The sequence below is a fragment of the Schistocerca americana genome, chromosome 8, assembly GCF_021461395.2.
Source record: "Schistocerca americana isolate TAMUIC-IGC-003095 chromosome 8, iqSchAmer2.1, whole genome shotgun sequence".
Lineage (NCBI taxonomy): Eukaryota > Metazoa > Arthropoda > Insecta > Orthoptera > Acrididae > Schistocerca > Schistocerca americana.
In genome coordinates, this window is record NC_060126.1 from 152,507,431 (window position 1) to 152,524,698 (window position 17,268).

At 42.5% G+C, this 17,268-nt stretch overlaps 1 protein-coding gene and 1 non-coding gene across 2 annotated transcripts in view; one reads left to right on the top strand and one right to left on the bottom strand.

Annotated features, from left to right (window-relative positions):
* The window catches only part of LOC124545227 (sepiapterin reductase), a 155,698-nt gene that overhangs the window by 100,018 nt on the left and 38,412 nt on the right, over positions 1–17,268 (top strand). The window lies entirely within an intron of this gene.
* Trnai-uau lies at positions 9,031–9,105 on the bottom strand. Its single transcript has one exon. It is a non-coding gene; the product is annotated as a tRNA-Ile (tRNA).

A 17,268-nucleotide genomic window follows, 5' to 3' on the forward strand; every position in this document is an offset into this window, starting at 1 on the left:
AGGATTCCATGAACTTATTGCTGAAATTGCTGAAACTTTCGTCCGTTTTCATCAGTACACAGCTCGCATATGCCTGCTAATGATTGTCTAACACGCTCAAAACAACCAAATATTTCACGAATAATGACTGCAGCTTCAGCTAAAGGGGCAACTATCTCTTCTGGAGTGTGTGTCGGTACTCTAAACACTTCATCTCACCCGACAAAGAACGAATCCATAGGTCAGCAACATCTCTACGACAGTATTAATCACAGAAAATCTTGAACACGGTCTGAACATCACAAGCGTCAAAATATTCGTGGATCCTTAGCTAGGAGATCGTGCACTTGTGACATTTCGTCATGCAAACAATGTTTCTTTTCATCTCTTATCAACTCTTAAAATCTTGTATTCGTAATTTTTTCTCCTTACATACAAATTTTTCGAAATTTTCTTTAAACCTACTATCCAACCATTATTGTTTACAAGGCCCTCTTTTGACGAAAACCATCGGCAATGGCACTGTACTTTCACAGGACTGCAATTTTAAAACATAAAAAGTACTGCAGTTCAAAGCGGTCTAATTGTAGGGGTCTTATAGTTTATTATACAGGGTGTCCCACATATAACCGACACGCGTCACGTACCGGTTCATCATCTCTAGTCGAATTGCTTGTGAAATGGTAACACTGGCTCGAAAGTTGGCTACATTGCATTTTATCGGAAAGTTGAGTGCAGCCGTGTGTTCGGCTTCAGTTGTGAGAAGTTCATTGAGTTGTTACAGAAATGGGGCATTTCGCATTAGAACAGCAAGTTGTTGATGTAGAGTATTACATAAGAACAGGCTCCATCAAGGAATGTTAAAAAGTGTTTCAAGCAAGTGCCCTGGTAGGAAACACCCCACGACCAGTACTGCACAAGGTCTATGAGAAATAGAGGGCTGTAGGATTTCTTCAGAATGTGCGTACTAATAGGCGACCGACGGTGAGGATATCTGAAACTATAGAAAGAATTCGCATGGACATTACGAGAACACCCCGCAAGTCGATAAGGAGGTTAGCGCAACATGTTGGTGTTATCGTATACTAAAAGATATAAAATTAAAACTTATTATATATTGATAATTTTTACTTTTGAACCGTCTAATTACTGCTGAATGAAACAGTTTTCGTGTCATACGCATTTCGCCTCTGTTCTTTACAGAGTTTCTTCAGTGGCAGGTTACGTGGATGACGTTCTACATGCTGTGTACTTATAACAAATGGTCCAAATGGCTCTAAGCACTATAGGACTTACCATCTGAGGTCATCAGTCCCCTAGACTTAGAACTACTTAAACGTAACCAACCTATCACACACATCCATGACCGAGGCAGGATTTGAACCTGCGACTGTAGCAGCAGCGCGGTTCCGGACTGAAGCGCCTAGAACCGCTCGTCCATAGCGGCCGGTTATTTGTAATATTTTTTGACATTTGAGTTTGTTTTCCACATTCCACAGCACTAGGATTGTTCTGATGCTATGTTTTGTTTTGTGCTGCCAACAGACGGTTCAAAAGTAAAAATTATCAACATATCGTAATTTACACGCAACTGAGAACGACAGCATTTCAAAAGTTGAAGATGGAATTAAAAGCTTTTCGTGTGAGTGTGATGCAATAGTTGAAATTTGAGGATCAAGAAAAAGAGTCCATTATTACACCCTAAACAGTACAAAAATCTAGAGATCTTAGATTCTTTCTATGCCCAGTTAGCAGATGCATACAAGCTGTGTGCAGAATCCGAACCATGTGGAGCAGCCGCTCACACAACGAACCAAAGCATGACCCACATCACCAACGAGTTCCCCGAAGACAGAGGGCTCTGAGCACTATGGGACTTAACATCTATGGTCATCAGTCCCCTAGAACTTAGAACTACTGAAACCTAACTAACCTAAGGACATCACACAACACCCAGCCATCACGAGGCAGAGAAAATCCCTGACCCCGCCGGGAATCGAACCCGGGAACCCGGGCGTGGGAAGCGAGAACGCTACCGCACGACCACGAGATGCGGGCCCGAAGACAGACTTATCAGTAGAGGCCTCTGGTGCAAAAGGTACCTGGACTTTTTTAACATCATGTGATTTTTATTTGTGGGGCACACTAAAAAGCAAAGCGTATGTGACAGTCCCCGCATAATCGAAGATCTTAAACGGAACATTGCTAGAGAAATTAATATTATCAGGCCTGCAGAATTACAGCATGTTGCTGGTAACGTCATCACACGAAGTCAGCGATGCTTGGACGCCCATGGCCGCCACTTACAGAAGCTCTTGTAAGAAGGTAACTACATGTTTTTTAACGTTGCTGTTATTTATTCTTTTCTAGTTAGTTCTTTGTACTTGAATCTCGGGCTAAGGCGTACCGGTTTTGTGCGGGACACTCTGTATTATACTGATTTCGTTTATCTTCAAACAACTGAGCGCACACTGGTTCATGGAACACGTCGTTAATTGTCCAGAACTGCTGTCAAAGTCTTCATCTGTGGTTACAGGAATTTCAAAGGGTATCTATCGCAGAGAGTGAAACACGAGCCGAGAATTCTGAATTCTCTAGAATAAATGAGAATTAATTGAAACCCTCAGCTGCCGACAGATGTTGATCTACCTCGATGGAGACAACTGAAAATGTGTGCCCCGACCGAGACTCCAACCCGGGACCTCCTGCTTACATGGAGGACGCTCTATCCATCTAAGCCACCGAGGACACAGATGAATAGCGCGACTGCAGGGACTTATCCCTGTTTGCTTGTTATTCCTATGTTTGCTTGTTGAAGAGGTAACTTGACTCGTGAAGCATGCGTAATCCTGCCCATGGAAGAGAGGTCTCCGGATTCTGGTTCTGACTCAGCACATTTGTTTAACCTGTCCTGATTATTTAGCGCACTGAACGCTTCGTCGCGATTCAAAGATTTTACTCAAATGGCTCTTAGCACTATGGGACTTAACTTCTAAGGTCATCAGTCCCCTAGAACTGACAACTACTTAAACCTAACTAACCTAAGGACATCACACACATCCATACCCGAGGCAGGATTCGAACCTGCGACCGTAGCGGTCGCGCGGTTCGAGACTGTAGCGCCTAGAACCGCTCGGCCACCCAGACCGGGCTAGATTTTACTCGAACACGTGAGGAATTTCATCTGTATCCCAGTGGTTCATCCGTTGCAATATTATACTTGTGCACTTAAAGCGTTGACCAACACTGTATTATATGCAACGAAATCTCACGTGGTTCCATCATCAGTTAACTGAATATAATTATCCATGCCCGTTGATCGCAGCACGTCTCAAATACTTCCAGAACCAATCTTCGGTGCTCCTACATCTACAGTAATACATTACAAACCACTGTGAAGTACATGGCAGCGAGTGCTCTATATGGTGCCGTACAGTGATTTCTGCCTGTTCCATTCGGGTATGGAGGGCAGGACGAATTACTCCTTAAATGCCACATGCGGTCCTGAGAAGAGATGGAGCCTGCAGTACGAGCAACGTCCCATATTGATTTACACTTCATTCTTTCTCATCATTCATGGTCGCGATTTGCCTCATGATTAAAATTGCAAGCATCTAGGACTTTGATCTCACCTAGGTGGCAGGACAATCGCTACACTCTGATTAAAATTACTTGACACTTGACGTCTGTCACTTGCCACTACTGTGTTGTCACATCGGCAGCGGCTCGGTTAACGAGTGTTTAAATGCTGTTTATGTAACGCGGAGCAATGTTGCAAGCGGCTGCCGCGTGGTATGACGGGAATGCGAGATTCTCTGTCCACAGATTTTTAACAGACCGATGACTGAAATGCAGCAGACGACGCGTTTTGTATCATTGAATTTACACCCGTGTGCTAACCTAATCACAACCTTGTGATGTGCAGTGTATTCGAGAAAACCGCCGCCAACAGCCTGCAGCAGAACTATTAATCACGTTCGCTTCGTTCACTGCAATTAACGCTGACCTATACGGGGAAACTCAAGATAGAAAAAAAAAAATCAGGTTCAGCACTAAAAGCAAAGTGTAACTTCTTGCGTTCGCTGCACGAGCTGACGCGATACCAACCGATGATCAGTCCTGGTTAGTACTCGCTTGCAGATTATAGGCAACACAGGCGGATTCCAAACGAAATAAAGAATGATAGAAAGAAAAATAAGAGCAAATAAAGTCACTAAGGTGATGAAAATTGTGAGATAAAAGATTAAACATGAAAAAATATAAACCAGTTAACTTATAATAATAATAATAATAATAATAATAATAATAATAATAATAATAAGGCCCGGGAAAAGAATAGGCCTCCGGTATGTTCTGCCAGTCGTAAAAGGCGACGAAAAGAACAAACCACTAAGAGGGCTAACCCCCCTTTTTAGTGTGATTAGTTGGTTCAGGACAGAACTAATGAAGCTTCGGACAAGCGCTGTCATGGTTGGGGATGACGCTTGAACCCTATGCCCGTCCACAATGGGAACGACACTGCTATCCACACGGAAAATGATTTAAATCCAAATAGAGGTGTTTTGCAGGATATGCTTCCTGCAACCACTCTAGAAGGAAAACAAAGACAGAGGATGAGATGGTCAGATGAAGTTAACCGACACCTCATGTTCTGTTACAACCAAGCAACAAACTTAGGGATCAACACAACTGGATACAGATCACAAGTATACACAACATTTATTACCAGATACCCAGAATTAAAATTTTTAACAGAACAACGACTAGCTGATCAGATTCGTGTAATAATCAAAAAAACAGGATACCCCAGTCAGAATTAGAAAACATCAAACAAGAAGTACAACAAATACTGTAACAAAATAATGTGCAATCAGAAGAAGAAAATACAGTAATGGACTCAAACATCCCACAGCAAACAAACAAAGAACAACACGCATCAATTAAACAATCAGAGGAAAACGAAATCTTAAGACAGCCACCAGAAGAAGCACAAATAGAACACGAAGTGACACAGATGTTAGATATAGAAGAAAAATTTCAGCTAACATATATAGAATACAAAGACACAAATACAGACATTAGACCATTCTTCCATAGACCGCCAAATAACCCACAAGTCGAAACAACAATAAAAACTATCAACACAATCATACACAACAAAATAAATGAAAACACAACTATGGAAGAGTTAAAACTACTGGTTTATATAGGAGCACTCACTACACTAAATATACCCACTAGGCAGAGATCAGAACCAACCAACACACAGAAGAAACCTACAAAACCAGCATGGCAACACAGGCTACAGATCAGAATAGAAAAATTGAGAAAAGACATCGGTCAGCTAACACAATTTATAAGAAATGAAATGTCAGAAAAAAAAACGAAAATGGTTAGGTAAAATCTCACAACAAGAAGCGATAGAGCAATTAGATGAAAAGAAGTAGAAATTACAAGCATTGGCCAAACGACTTAGAAGATACAAAATAAGTGAAAATAGAAGGAAACATAACCAAACATTCAACACAAACCAAAAGAAATTTTACCAGACAATAGATAACACACACATTAAAATAGACAATCCACCAAACATAACAGACATGGAGCACTTCTGGAGCAACATATGGTCAAACCCGGTACAACATAACAGGGATGCATGGTGGATACAAGCAGAAACACACACACACAAGATGATGCCACAAATGCCTGAAGTGATAATTTTGCAACATTAAGTCACCCAAGCAATTAATTCTACTCACAATTGGAAAGCCCCTGGAAAACATAAAATAGCAAATTTCTGGCTAAAGAAATTCACCTCAACACATTCACATCTAACTAAATTATTTAACAGTTACATTGCAGACCCATACACATTCCCTGATACGCTTACACATGGAATAACTTATCTGAAACCTAAAGATCAAGCAGACGCAGCAAACCCAGCTAAATATCGCCCCATAACATGCCTACCAACAGTATACAAAATATTAACTTCAGTCATTACACAGAAATTAATGACACATACAACACAGAACAAAATTATAAATGAAGAACAAAAAGACTGTTGCAAAGGAGCACGAGGATGTAAAGAGCAACTGATAATAGATGCAGAGGTGACATATCAAGCTAAAACTAAACAAAGGTCGCTACACTACGCATACATTGATTACCGAAAAGCTTTTGATAGTGTACCCCATTCATGGTTATTACAAATATTGGAAATACACAAAGTAGATCCTAAATTGATACAGTTCCTAAACACAGTAATGAAAAATTGGAAAACCACACTTAATATCCAAACAAATTCAAATAATATCACATCACAGCCAATACAGATTAAGCGTGGAATATACCAAGGAGACTCATTAAGTCCTTTCTGGTTCTGCCTTGCTCTGAACCCACTATCCAACATGCTAAATAATACAAATTATGGATACAATATTACTGGAACATACCCACACAAAATCACACATTTGCTATACAGGGATGATCTAAAACTACTGGCAGCAACAAATCAACAACTCAACCAATTACTAAAGATAACAGAAGGATTCAGCAATGATATAAGTATGGCTTTTGGAACAGACAAATGTAAGAAAAATAGCATAGTCAAGGGAAAACACACTAAACAAGAAGATTACATATTGGATAACCACAGCGACTGCATAGAAGCGATGGAAAAAACGGATGCCTATAAATATCTAGGATACAGACAAAAAATAGGAATAGATAATACAAATATTAAAGAAGAACTAAAAGAAAAATACAAAGACTAACAAAAATACTGTAAACGGAACTGACAGCAAGAAACAAGACAAAAGCTATAAATACTTATGCCATACCAATATTGACCTACTCATTTGGAGTAGTGAAATGAAATGGAGTAACACAGACCTAGAAGCACTCAATACACTTACACGATCACAATGCCACAAATATAGAATACATCACATACATTCAGCAACAGAAAGATTCACATTAAGCAGAAAGGAAGGAGGAAGGGGATTTATCGACATAAAAAACCTACATTATGGACAGGTAGACAATTTAAGAAAATTCTTTCTAGAACGAGCAGAAACTAGCAAAATACACAAGGCAATCACTCATATAAATACATCGGCTACACCACTGCAATTTCATAAACACTTCTACAACCCTTTAGATCACATAACATCAACAGATAGGAAGAAAGTAAATTGGAAAAAGAAAACACTTCATGGCAAGCACCCGTATCATCTAACACAGCCACACATCGATCAAGACGCATCCAACACATGGCTAAGAAAAGGCAATATATACAGTGAGACAGAAGGATTCATGATTGCAATAAGGATCAAACAATAACCACCAGGTATTACAGCAAGCATATTATTAAAGATCCCAATACCACAACGGATAAATGCAGACTTTGTAAACAACAAATAGAAACAGTAGATCACATCACAAGCGGATGTACAATACTAGCAAATACAGAATACCGCAGAAGACATGACAATGTCGCAAAAATAATAAATCAACAGCTTGCCTTACAACATAAACTTTTAAAACAACACGTTCCTACATACAATTATACACCACAAAATGTACTGAAGAATGATGAATACAAATTATACTGGAACAGAACCATTATAACAGATAAAACAACGCCACATAACAAACCTGACATCATACTCACCAATAAAAAGAAGAAATTAACACAACTAATCGAAATATCCATACCCAATACAACAAATATACAAAAGAAAACAGGAGAAAAAATTGAAAAATACATCCAACTGGCTGAGGAAGTCAGACATGTGGCATCAGGATAAAGTTGACATCATACCAATTATACTATCAACTACAGGAGTCATACCACACAATATCCACCAGTACATCAATGCAATACAGCTACATCCAAACATATATATACAACTACAGAAATCCGTAATTATTGATACATGTTCAATTACCCGAAAGTTCCTAAATGCAATATAACACATACCGTACAGTTAAAAGGAAGTGACGCTTGATCAAGGTCCGCGTCACTCCATTTTTAACCGGACTTAACGTCTGAGAAAGTGAAGGAAATAATAATAATAATAATAATAATAATAATAATAATAATAGTAAACATTTTGATAAAAGTTTGAAAATAAAAAACATCGTCGGCCAAGATTCGAACCCACGGCCTTCTGCACGTCAGACTGTAACTTAACTACTGCACTACGGCACCACTTCACGTTATGTTGTTATGTTTATTTGCCGCCTTCAAAACGTTTGGCTTCAGGCAATGTTGTACGAAGCTTACCTACTGTGATGGTAGTAACTGAATATGCGACGCCGAGTCGTGTTTTGTGCTAAAGGATCCAGTGTTGTTTGGCTAGTAGTGTGTACGCAACGTGTCGTTCTAAGTGCATTATGTCTGAGCTCAGTGCGTTCGAACTTGGGCAAATTGATTGTGCTCGCATGGTGAGTGCTTGCATAACAAAGGAGGCCCAACTGTTTGTTTCAAGAGGCACCGTATCGTAGATTACACTGCATATAAGGTCCGCGTAAGTAGCGCAGCGGTAGCGTTACCGCCTATAACGCGAGGGGGCCCGGGTTCGATTCCCGGCAGGAGACTGAGTGCTGTGTGTCCATTTTTATCATCATTGACACGCCGACGTGGCGTCAACTAAAAAGACTTGCACGGCGGACGAACCGCGAAGGCGATATCCCGGCCAATAAATGCCATACGATCATTTATTTCATTTCACTGCATATAAGGAAAAGCGGAGGAACATCAGCCATTTAGTCACAATGCGGACGAAGGCGTATATTGAGTGGCGGTGACGAGCCGTCATTGAAGAGGACGGCGACAAAAAATAAGACGACTGTTGCAATAGTCACTGCAGAACTGAATGCCGCAATCACAATCGCCGTCAGGTCCAAACAACACGAAGGGAGCTCTATGAGCAGGGAATCGCAAGGTGAGCTGAAACTCCATCATTCATGAGTTAGAATTATATATTAATACCTTCAGCTGCTGACGGGCGTTGATATATATCAACGGGGACTTGTGAAAATGTGTGCCCTGACCGGAACTCGAACCCGGGATCTCCTGCTTATATGGCAGACGCTCTATCCATCTGAGCCACCGAGGGCACAGAGGATAGTGTGACTGCAGGGACTATCTCACGCATGCCTTCCGCGAGACCCACATTCTGACCGTATATGTCCAAACACTACATTCGTAGTGTCCCTACCCAACACACTCATTACTCGTGTAAGACATTCTTACCAAGTCCCGTAAGAGTCCGGGTAATGTGTGTGCATCCCCACTGGAGGAGGTCATAGCCGGTATTGCCAGAACTATATACTTACATAGAAATGTCCGAAAGAACAGACACCATATCAATATAAGTATGTATATCACTCATGAGTGGTGTAAATGCTTGTAAGAGGAAACCGTGGTGCCAATCACAAAACCTGGGCTGCGGAGCAATGGTAGAATGTGATTTGCTGAGATGAGTTTGGTTTCACTGTGTTTCCAACTTCTGGCCCAGTTTACGTCCTAAGAGTCAAACGTGGCGGAGGTTCGGTGATGGTTTGGACAGCAATGTCGTAGTATTCCATGCGCCTTATCGTTACTCATAAAGGTCGCACTTCAAAAAATGGTTCAAATGGCTCTGAGCACTATGGGACTTAACTGCTGAGGTCATCAGTCCCCTAGAACTGACAACTACTTAAACCTAACTGACCTAAGGACATCACACACATCCGTGCCCGAGGCAGGATTCGAACCTGCGACAGTGCACTCGCGCGGTTCCGGACTGATGCGCCTAGAACCGCTCGGCCTCCACGACCGCCAAAGGTCGCACTACAGGGGAGGATTATGTGACCATTTTGGGTGATCGGGTCCATCCCATGGTACAACGATCGTCCTCCAATGGCGACGCTGTGTTCCAATACAAGGCCCTGTTCACAGAGCTCCCATCGTGCGTATTTCATTCCCATGATTTTTTTATTAGTTATCATGTTTGGTGAAATGCGAAATTAAAGGGCCGGAGTCTGGATTCGGGATCTAAAGAAAACAGCCAGACAGTGAATTGTAAGTCAACTGATGACTCGTTGTGGCAGTTCAGCAATGGCGAACAGTTCGGGCGTGACGTTGAGCTCTCTGATTTGAGGAAGGCACCACTAATGCTTGAAGTTTCAACTTTCAACTAATTTAAACCAGGCTATAGAAGTGTAACCCGTGTGCAGTACAGCCCACTTTCCCAACTGCCGTCATTACGTGAATGGACAACATGGAGTGTGACATCAAGGATAGCGCTGGATGACGTGTTTCCTGTGGAAGGAGGGTGTAAAACTGCAGCTATTCACAGGCGATTTGTGGCAGTGTATAGTGTGTGTACCGTCCCGAGAAAGTGCTACACCCGCCATATTTTCTTGATTTTTGCGGGCATTCGGATATCAACTGGAGCCTTTCGGACCAGCCCAGTTCAGAGTCTGTGTGCAGAGGCTGGTGAACCACCACTCTGGATTCGGCGACGTATCCTTTTGGCTCAACAGGCGCTGAAAATCTCAGCGTCACCCCAGTTCAGTGATCCAACCCACCTTTGAACGACTGTTCAGGAATCGGCCCCAAGCGGCCCAGACATTTGGTATACGTGCTACGGACTGCCTCAAGATTTTGGATCTCTCCGGCACGAAAATACACACAGGGTTGGAACGCACTGCCGCCTTGGTGTCTTCGGAGGCCCAAAGTGATTTTAACCTTGACGCAGTATCCGAAAAATTGTACTCCAGATATGGTTTTTACAACTTTGTTTTCGTCTATTTTAAGTATGTACCATAGTTTTATCGTTATTTGTACAGATGGATCTCAGCAGGGGAATGCTCTCGCTTGTTCTGAGGTTTTCCTTGATAAGGGTTTTAAAGTACGTCTTCCAGAACAATTTACAAATTGTGATGCAGAATTATATGGCATTCTAATGGAACTGGAGAGGGGTCACAGGCATCACCGTACGAGTTTTCTTGTCTGTTCCAACTCTCTTAGTGCACTGCAAGCGCTTCACCAAATGTATCCGGTAGACCCGCTGATTCCGCTCATCCATGACTGCTTACAGCGGCTCCAACGCCGAGGCAACGTGGTGATCTTTTGCCGGGTACCTGTCCACGTTGGGATACAGGGCAACGACATGGCTGATAAAGCTGCCAAGGAAGCATGTTGGGATGGTGGTGTCCATCAATGTCCCATACCGTTGCACGCCATTATTTCATTTTCTGACAGATGCATCACGCGTCAGTGGGAGACTGAATGGTTGCAGGTGTCGGACAAAAGACTGCCGTCGCTCAAACCGACCACAAAAGCTTGGCGGACTTCGTGTTTTTGCTTACCAGACGGTGCATGGGGCATAGCCCTTTCAAACATGGCTTCCTCCTCCGGGGGAAGGATCCACCTTTTTGTGAAGTTTGTTGCGTGCCGCTTTCAGTTTAGCATATTGTGGCTACGTGTGTCCTGTATACTGATAATAGGGCGGCCCTTGGTCTCGCTGGAGATCTGTCCACCGTCCTCGCAGATACCGATACCAGTGTTAACAGAGTGGTGAAGTTCTGTGAACTATCAGGCCTCATCCCTAAACTGGTGGGGAAGGGCGGTAGACTTAAGTACGTTATGGACCGCCATGCATGTGGGGACAGCCTTCGTCCCCACCCATGAGATTACATGTTGACTTTTCGTCAGGGCGCTGATGACTGTGACGTCGAGCGCCCCCTCAACCCAATTCATCATCATAAATCATAATCATCTCCTGATTTGCCCCGTTCTGATTACTACCTACCTAGGGCTATGAAGACACCTCTGTGAGGACATCGTTTCGCGGACTACGTGGAATTACGAGCAGCTGTCCTGCAGAGTGCGACAGACTCCAGAAAAATAGTTAGAGGAGGGCCTGCAGAAGTTAAAAAGACAGTTAGAAGAACACTGTGGATGTGGCAGTACCTGGCATCCCAGTTTAGCGATGGCAGCCGTTCTTTTCCGACTCGTTTAGTGACGAGCGTTGTCGTTTTGCAGGAACACATTACGTGACGATGCACACTCACCACAAACTGCTACCAGGCGCCTGTAAGTACCCTCAGCGTTTACACCCTCCTTCCACAGAAACCACATCGTCCAGTGCTGCCCCCGAAGATCGCACTCCTTGTTGTCGGCTCACGTAATGACAGCAGTTAAGCAAGGAGGCTGTACTGTGCAGGAGTAAAATTATAGTGATAGTCCTGTCACCTCCGCTTACACCAGAGTAATACGAGGGCTGTTCAAAAAGTAAGGTGACCTTTCAAATTGTGCGGGCAATGTTCATTCGACTATCGATCTATTTTTTGTTATGTTGGAACGCATGTCTCGAACATATGTTCACAGTTTAAAGTGTACAGCACACTTTGTTTTTGACGGATAGAAAGGTTAAGCGTGTTTTAGTTTGCTCGGAGATTTTCGATTATTATAAAAAATTGAGCAAGGAATTTGCATAAAATTTTGTGTGAAAAATGGAATCAAGTGCTCCAAGACACTTGAAATCTTAACAGTGGCATATGGTGAGTCTGCTTTAAGTAAAAAAAAAAAAAGTTTACAAATGGTACAAGCATCTTCCAAGATGGCCAATAAGATGCCAATGACGAAACTTGCTCTGGACGCCCCAGCACATCAATAAAAGATAACGTCGAAGCTGTGAAGAAAATTGTTTTGGAAAATCGTCGCATTACCGTAAGAGAAATTGCTGAGGATGTTGACATATCGGTCGGCTCGTGTCATGCAATTTATTCGGATGTTTTGGGCTTGAGACGTGTGTCAGCGAAGTTTGTTTCAAAACTTCTCAATTTTGATCAGAAGAACCGTCGCATGAGCATCGCTCACGAGCTCTTGAATGAGGTCAGTGATGATCCTGATTTGCTCAAAAGGGTCATAACTGGTGACGAAACATGGGTTTACGGTTATAACGTCCCAATTGTCCCAATAGAAGCATCCCGTAGAGCCAAAACAGAAAAAAGGACGCCAAGCTCGATCAAATGTCAGTTTTGCTCACTGTTTTTTTCAGTTCCCGTGGCGTAGTGCATCATAAATTTTTGCCTCAAGATCGTATGGTAAATAAGGAGTATTGCCTTGACGTTATGCGCCGTTTGCGAGAGCAAAACGCGAAAAACTTCCGGAATTGTGGAAAAACAATTCATGGCTTTTGCATGACACTGCACCTGCTCCTTTATCATTGCTTGTGAGATTTTTTGGCCAAAAAACAATACAATCACGCCTCAATCACGATATTCACCGGATTTGCCTCCCCTTCCACTTTTTTCCATTCCCAAAATTGAAGAGGTCTGTGAAGGGACGAATATTTTCAACGATTGAGAAAGGAAAAACTGCATCACTGGAAGTACTCAAGGCTGTACCAAAACGTGCTTATGAGAGGTGCTTCGAGGATTGGAAGAAGCGTTGGCACTAGTGTATTATACACAAGGGGGGGGGGGGGGATTACTTGGAAGGGGAAAACATGAATATTTATGAATAAATAAATATTATTTCATAAAAATATGAAGTCACCTTACTTTTTGAACACAGCTCCTCCATACATGCAACTGTAATGAGCCAAGTGGTGCCCCATGAATAATCGGAAAAAAGTGACAGTCAATGTGGGATGGCCCTCGTATATTTCTCGAGTTCACATAATACAGCTACTTGATATTTTATAAGGCGGCCTACAGTGGCCGAGCGGTTCTATGCGTTACAGTCTGGAGCCGCGCGACCGCTACGGTCGCAGGTTCCAATCCTGCCTCGGCCATGGCTGTGTGTGATGTCATTAGGTTAGTTAGGTTTGAGTAGTTCTAAGTTCTAGGGGACTGCTGACCTCAGAAGTTAAGTCCCATAGTGCTCAGAGCCATTTGAACCTACGGTGGACAGTTGGCATCTGTCTTAAAGTGTCTGTCAGTTAAAGATTTTCAGCATTTCTTGACGTCAAACGTGTGGCCATTCGTGCTACCCTTCCTCGTGTTCGTTCAGTATCTTCTGTTAGACCTATCTGGTCGCAGAGCTAGAAAATACCGCTTCAGTTGTAAATTACTTTATTTTCACACGACCGGTTTCGACCTCTTATAAGCCCATCCTCAGGCACCGCGTGTACCAGTCGCGGTGTGCTGCCTATGAGCGCTCGGGGACCACAGCACAGCTACGACACCTGAGGATGGGCTTATAACAGTCCGAAACCGGTCGTGTTTAAAAATAAAGTAATTTACAACTGAAGCGGTATTTTCAACCTCTGCTATAATGCTCAGTGGCGGATGTTCTGCCAACAGGATTGCTATCTGGTAGTGGTTTCTCTCATTTGAGTGATAGCGTAGGCTGAGATGCAGGAGCGTTTGTTAAGCAGTCTCCTTCGCAGACTGACTGCACTTTCCCCTTTCCTACCAGTGAGTCGTTTGGTTCAAATGGCTCTGAGCACTATGGGACTTAACATCTGAGGTCATCAGTCCCCTAGAACTTAGAACTACTTAAACCTAACTGACCTAAGGACATCACACACATCCATGCCCGAGGCAGGATTCGAACCTGCGATTGTAGCGGTCTCTAGGTTCCAGACTGTAGCGCCTAGAACCGCTCGGCCACTCCGGCCGGGTGAGTCGTAGTTTCCCATCTGCTTGACCTACAATTGAGTCTGTGACGTAGATCCATTTCAGAGCACTACAAATTAATATTAATGATGAATGACAACCACTACGGCTGTATTAATGTCCATTTATTGTCACTACTGGTTTAGAACATGGGTTGCCAGTACCACGATATGAGAGGTTGATTTGTCATATGTCTCATTAGAGACAAAATCTTTTGGATACTACAATGACATGAAGAATCTGCCGACCGCGTGGTGGAAACATGGCGAGCAGTAAGTGCACCCGACACGTTGTGCTGTCTGGTGTACATAGGGTAATGATGACAATTATTTAAATAAGTCGATAGGACTGATATGTTGCTATCGATACAAAACTTTGTGTCTGTATCCTTGCTTACTCAGCCACTTCCTATCGATACATTTTTCAGTGTTACCTAACGATACCAATTTCCTCATTCCTTAGCGATACGAATAGTCTAAAGACGAAAATACGCCACGAATCACACGAGAGGGAGAGGGACCCACTGCGCTCGAATTTCGAAACTGTGACGTGTCACTTTCAGGCTCTGGTGAATCTAGCAACGAAAATATCTTCGGTCAACAGTGAGCACTATGTGTAGTGAATCGGAACCATTTCCTTCCCCAGTTACTTGGCTTCCCTTCGAAGCTGTCGTCCACTGACGTAGGCGAAACATGGGTTCATCAACAAAATCCATTCGACCACGGCTTAACATTCCAGAAAAATTAGTAACTGCGATATTCCGACCGTGAAAGCTCACAGTGTATATTATCCGTAACTCAGGCAGTTAGATAACTTAAGAGCTGTAACTGGAGGGGACGACGTCTGACACCTGCAAACTGCCGTGAAAGAAAAACAACACAAGTCAGAGACGTATTAGCGTCTGCAGCGCCGTGTAGCAACTGACGTGGGGTGCTCTGCTGTGTCCTGTATGAAGTGTACGGAATGCCTCTTACCTACTGAGTATCACCTTATTCATTTTTTTTTTCCTTCTCTCTTTTTGGCTTCGCGGTATCCAGTATGGAGCAGCATTGCGGTTTACCGAGGCGTGTAATACGGACAGTCCTCATGATTACATACTTCGATGCGTCGTTGCGATTAGCCTAGCAACATCAGAGCATTTTCAATAACGCGTACTACCGACGAACAGAGGGCGGGGAGATGGGTGGATACTTAATGACAACAACAAAAAAGTTTTAAAAATGCGTATTTCGTTAAATGTTACTCAGTTTTATTAATAACATGATTTTCAAAGAGGAAGCAATGTGTAAGTAGGGTACATAACCTGAAAATATTAGTTAAGACCTTTACTGTGAAAAATCACACTTGCTACTGAGACTTACATTTTTGGGCTGAGTTTAACTGAAAAGTTTAAAAAAATGATCGAATCTGTTTAGTGTATTCATCTCTTGGTCTCCCTCTACGATTTTTACGCTCCACGCTGCCCTCCAATACTAAATTGGTGATCCCTCGATGTCTCAGAACATGTCCTACCACCCGATCCCTTCTTCTAGTCAAGTTGTGCCACAAACTCCTCTTCTCCCCTATTCTATTCAGTACCTCCTCATAAGTTATGTGATCTACCCATCTAATCTCCAGCATTCTTCTGTAGCACCACATTTCGAAAGCTTCTATTCTCTTCTTGTCTAAGCTAGTTATCGACCACGTTTCACTTCCATACATGGCTACACTCCATACAAATACTTTCAGAAACGGCTTCCTGACATTTAAATCTATACTCGATGTTAACAAATTTCTCTTCTTCAGAAACACTTTCCTTGCCATTGCCAGTCTACATTTTATATCCTCTCTACTTCGACCATCATCAGTTATTTTGCTCCCCAAATAGCAAAACTCCTTTACTACTTAAGTGGCTCATTTCCTAATCTAATTCCCTCAGCATCACCCGGCTTAATTTGACTACATTCCATTATCCTGGTTTTGCTTTTGTTGATGTTCATCTTAAACACACCTTTCAAGGCACTGTTCATTCCGTTCAACTGTTCTTCAAAGTCCTTTGCTGTCTCTGACAGAATTACAATGTTATTGGCGAACCTCAAAGTTTTTATTTCTTCTCCATGGATTTTAACACCTACTCCGAATTTTTCTTTTGTTTCCTTCACTGCATGCTCAATATACAGATTAAATAACATCGGGGACAGGCTACAACGCTGTCTCACTCCCTTCTCAATCACTGCTTCCCTTTCATGTCCCTCGACTCTTCTAACTGCCATCTGCTTTCTGTGCAAATTGTAAATAGCCTTTCGCTCTCTGAATTTTACCCCTGCCACCTTCAGAATTTGAAAGAGTATTCCAGTCAACATTGTCAAAAGCTTTCTCTAAGTCTACAAATGCTAGAAACGTAGGTTTGCCTTCCCTTAATCTTTCTTCTAAGATAAGTCGCAGGGTCAGTATTGCCTCACGTGTTCCAACATTTCTGCGGAATCCAAACGTCACTATATAACAATTTCATCCAGTGGTGGGCATAAACAATCTCCCTTCCCCTCTCACCATCTGGTTAAATCATATAAAAATCTTATTTTTTTAATTTCGGAAAGACCCCTACCGCTTTTCAATTTTACTTTTATAAATGTTTTAGCATACAACCGACAATAGTACGAACATAATCCACAGCAACGCATTTCAAGA